The sequence below is a fragment of the Penaeus chinensis genome, chromosome 6 (genome assembly GCF_019202785.1).
Source record: "Penaeus chinensis breed Huanghai No. 1 chromosome 6, ASM1920278v2, whole genome shotgun sequence".
Lineage (NCBI taxonomy): Eukaryota > Metazoa > Arthropoda > Malacostraca > Decapoda > Penaeidae > Penaeus > Penaeus chinensis.
The window spans coordinates 26,721,568-26,726,567 of record NC_061824.1 but is presented as its reverse complement, the minus strand read 5'-3'; the positions used below and the strand labels follow the sequence as shown (position 1 = coordinate 26,726,567).

General features: G+C 38.6%; 1 long non-coding RNA gene across 1 annotated transcript in view; it reads right to left on the bottom strand.

The window, feature by feature from the left end:
• Window positions 1-597: 597 nt before the first annotated feature.
• Window positions 598-5,000, bottom strand: part of LOC125026163 — a 6,270-nt gene continuing 1,867 nt past the window's right edge. Inside the window, exon 2 of the long non-coding RNA XR_007114927.1 lies at window positions 598-5,000. This exon is cut by the window's right edge and continues 100 nt beyond it. This is a non-coding gene — a long non-coding RNA (uncharacterized LOC125026163).

The following is a 5,000-nucleotide window of genomic DNA, read 5'->3' as shown; positions in this document are numbered from 1 at the left end:
GAGCCTTATTAGGGTGAAAATTGATCAACTTCATAGAGCCTTGTTAGGTTGAAAATTGATCCACTTTATAGAGCCTTGTTAGGGTGAAAATTGATCCACTTCATAGAGCTTTGTTAGGTTGAAAATTGATCCACTTTATAGAGCCTTGTTAGGGTGAAAATTGATCCACTTCATAGAGACTTGTAATGGTGAAGAAGGATGGACTCCATAGAGCTTGGTTAGGGTGAAAAATGATCCACTTCATAGAGCCTTATTAGGGTGAAAATTGATCCACTTCATAGAGCCTTGTTAGGGTGAAAATTGATCCACTTCATAGAGCCTTATTAGGGTGAAAATTGATCCACTTCAGTCTTGTTAGGGTGAAAATTGATCCACTTCATAGAGCCTTGTTAGGGTGAACAATGATCCACTTCATAGAGCCTTTTTAGGGTGAAAATTGATCCACTTCATAGTCTTGTTAGGAGAAAATAGATCCACTTCATAGAGCCTTATTAGGGTGAAAATTGATCCACTTCATAGAGCCTTGTTAGGTTGAAAAATGATCCACTTCATAGAGCCTTGTTAGGGTGAAAATTGATCCACTTCATAGTCTTGTTAGGAGAAAATTGATCCACTTCATAGAGCCTTATTAGGGTGAAAATTGATCCACTTCATAGAGCCTTGTTAGGTTGAAAAATGATCCGCTTCATAGAGCCTTGTTAGGGTGAAAATGGATCCACTTCATAGTCTTGTTAGGAGAAAATTGATCCACTTCATAGAGCCTTGTTAGGGTGAAAATTGATCCACTTCATAGAGCCTTGTTAGGGTGAAAATTGATCCACTTTATAGAGCCTTGTTAGGGTGGAAATTGATCAACTTTATAGAGCCTTGTTAGGGTGAAAATTGATCCACTTCATAGAGCCTTGTTAGGGTGAAAATTGATCCACTTCATAGTCTTGTTAGGGTGAAAATTGATCCAATTCATAGAGCCTTGTTAGGGTGAAGAATGATGGACTCCATAGAGCTTGGTCAGGGTGAAAATTGATCCACTTCATGGAACCTTGTTAGGGTGAAAATTGATCCACTTCATAGAGCCTTGTTAGGGTGAATATTGATCCACTTCATAGAGCCTTGTTAGGGTGAACAATGATCCACCTCATAGAGCCTTATTGCGGTGAAAATTGATCCACTTCATAGTCTTGTTAGGAGAAAATTGATCCACTTCATAGCGCCTTGTTAGGGTGAAAATTGATCCACTTCATAGAGCCTTGTTAGGTTGAAAATTGATCCACTTTATAGAGCCATGTTAGGGTGAAAGATTATCCACTTCATAGAGCCTTGTTAGGTGGAAAATTGATCCACTTTATAGAGCCTTGTTAGGGTGAAAATTGATCCACTTCATAGAGACTTGTAATGGTGAAGAATGATGGACTCCATAGAGCCTTGTTAGGGTGAAAATTGCTCCACTTCATAGATCCTTATTAGGGTGAAAATTGATCCACTTCATAGAGCCTTGTTAGGGTGAACAATGATCCACTTTATAGAGCCTTATGAGGGTGAAAATTGATCCACTTCATAGAGCGTTCTTTGGGTGAAAATTGATCCACTTCATAGAGCCTTGTTAGGTTGAAAATTGATCCACTTCATAGAGCCTTGTCAGGGTGAAAATTGATCCACTTCATAGAGCCTTTTTAGGGTGAAAATTGAGACACTTCATAGAGCCTTATTAGGGTGAAAATTGATCCACTTCATAGAGCCTTGTAAGGTTGAAAATTGATCCACTTCATAGAGCCTTGTTAGGGTGAAAATTGATCCACGTTATAGAGCCTTGTTAGGGTGAAAAATGGTCCACTTTATAGAGCTTTGTTAGGGTGAAAATGATCCACTTTATAGAGTCTTGTTAGGGCGAAAATTGATCCACTTCATAGAGCCTTATTAGGGTGAAAATTGATCCACTTCATAGAGCCTTATTAGGGTGAAAATTGATCCACTTCATAGAGCCTTGTAAGGTTGAAAATTGATCCACTTCATAGAGCCTTGTTAGGGTGAAAATGGATCCACTTCATAGAGCCTTGTTAGGGTGAAAAATGGTCCACTTTATAGAGCTTTGTTAGGGTGAAAATGATCCACTTTATAGAGTCTTGTTAGGGTGAAAATTGATCCACTTCATAGAGCCTTGTTAGGGTGAAAATTGATCCACTTCATAGAGCCTTGTTAGGTTGAAAATTGATCCACTTTATAGAGCCATGTTAGGGTGAAAATTTATCCACTTCATAGAGCCTTGTTAGGTTGAAAATTGATCCACTTTATAGAGCCTTGTTAGGTTGAAAATTGATCCACTTCATAGAGACTTGTAATGGTGAAGAATGATGGACTCCATAGAGCTTGATTAGGGTGAAAAAGGATCCACTTCATAGAGCCTTGTTAGGATGAAAATTGCTCCATTTCATAGAGCCTTGTTAGGGTGAAAATTGATCCACTTCATAGAGCCTTGTTAGGGTAAACAATGATCCACTTCATAGAGCCTTATTAGGGTGAAAATTGATCCACTTCATAGAGCCTTGTTAGGGTGAAAATTGATCCACTTCATAGAGCCTTGTTAGGTTGAAAAATGATCCACTTCATAGAGCCTTGTCAGGGTGAAAATTGATCAACTTCATAGAGCCTTTTTAGGGTGAAAATTGATCCACTTCATAGAGCCTTATTAGGGTGAAAATTGATCCACTTCATAGAGCCTTGTAAGGTTGAAAATTGATCCACCTCATAGAGCCTTGTTAGGGTGAAAATTGATCCACTTCATAGAGCCTTGTTAGGGTGAAAAATGGTCCACTTTATAGAGCTTTGTTAGGGTGAAAATGATCCACTTTATAGAGTCTTGTTAGGGTGAAAATTGATCCACTTCATAGAGCCTTATTAGGGTGAAAATTGATCCACTTCATAGAGCCTTATTAGGGTGAAAATTGATCCACTTCATAGAGCCTTGTAAGGTTGAAAAATGGTCCACTTTATAGAGCTTTGTTAGGGTGAAAATGATCCACTTTATAGAGTCTTGTTAGGGTGAAAATTGATCTACTTCATAGAGCCTTGTTAGGGTGAAAATTGATCCACTTCATAGAGCCTTGTTAGGGTGAAAATGGATCACTTCGTAGAGCCTTGTTAGGGTGAAAATTGATCCACTTCATAGTCTTGTTAGGGTGAAAATTGATCCACTTCATAGTCTTGTTAGGAGAAAATTGATCCACTTCATAGAGCCTTGTTAGGGTGAAAATTGATCCACTTCATATAGCCTTGTTAGGGTGAAAAATGATCCACTTTATAGAGCCTTGTTAGGGTGAAAAAGGATCCACTTCATAGAACCTTTTGTTAGGGTGAAAATTGATCCACTTCATAGAGCGTTCTTTGGGTGAAAATTAATTCCCTTCATAGAGCCTTGTAAGGGTGAAGAATGATGGACTCCATCTTCACTTCATAGAGCCTTATTAGGGTGAAAATTTATCCACTTCATAGAGCCTTGTTAGGATGAAAATTGATCCACTTCATATAGCCTTTTAAGGGTGAAGAATGATGGACTCTACAGAGCTTGGATAAGGTGTTAATTGATGAGCGCCATAGAGCGTTCTTTGGGTGAAAATTGATCCACTTCATAGAGCCTTGTAAGGGTGAAGAATGATGGACTCCATAGAGCTTGGACAGGGTGAAAATTAATCCAGTCCGTAGAGCTTTATTAAGGTAAAAATTAATTCCTTTCATAGAGCCTTGTAAAGGTGAGGAATGATGTGCTCTACAGAGCTTGGATAGGGTGAAAATTATTCCGCTCCATAGAGCCTTGTAAGGATGAAAATTGATCCACTTCATAGAGCCTTGTTATGGTGAAAATTGATCCACTTCATAGAGCCTTGTAAGGGTGAAGAATGATGGACTCCACAGAGCTTGGACAGGGTTAAGATCAATCCAGTCAGTAGAGCTTTATTAAGGTGAAAATAAATTTCCTTCATAGAGCCTTGTAAAGGTGAGGAATGATGTACTCTACAGAGCTTGGATAGGGTGAAAATTATTCCACTCCATAGAGCCTTGTAAGGGTGAAAATTGATCCACTTCATAGAGCCTTGTTAGGGGGAAAATGGATCCACTTAGAACTTTGGATAGTATTTATCCACTTCATAGAGCCTGGTTAGAATGAAAATTGATCCACTTCACAGACTTCGTAGATCCTTGTTAGGCTGAAGAGCTTCATAGAGCCTTATTCTGGTGATCCACTTTACTTTATGGTTAGTGTGGATATTAATTCAGTTCATAAAGCCATTTTTGGGTGAAGGATGAAAGACTTGAATTCTGAGTTGTATACACATCAATGAACCATTTGGTGATCACTGGTTCACTTCTTCAAGTCTTGTTACGGAAGAAATCCACTGCACTGAGCCATATGATGTTGAAAAGGCGACATGATTCGCTCTTTTGCGAGGGAAAGTTGGTCCACTTCCTGGAGCCTTCTGAAGATGATATGTGAGAGAGAGCTGTCCATTTCATACGACAAGGAAATGTTAAAAATCGGTTTCCTTTAGAATTGGATGTTGATTTGTATAGATTATAATCTTCCAATCCCATTAGTAACAATTTCCTCAACTTGACTGAGCAGATATGCACATTTAGCACATGAACATCCATCTTCAGCATGAACTGGATTTGATTTGCCTGTGTGAATATATATATTTTTTTCTTGCTTACATGATCTGACGGGGAAAGTTACATAACTGTCCTTTCACCGCAATCTTATCATTTCTTAATAGGCGAAGAAATGTAAGCGATGGTGAGACTGCGTCCGTAACGACTGTTGGGAGTGTAGCTACCCTGTCCTCATGTATCTTTGTCGACATAACCACGCAGTTTAACGATACAAAATCAATATCTTATTTTGATTGGTATAATACTTGTTCTGTCTTGATTGATTCCTTCTGCTCCGACATGGGATATTTTTTTTCCTCTTCTTCTTTACTCGCCTTTTCATAATCAATCCTTTTTCA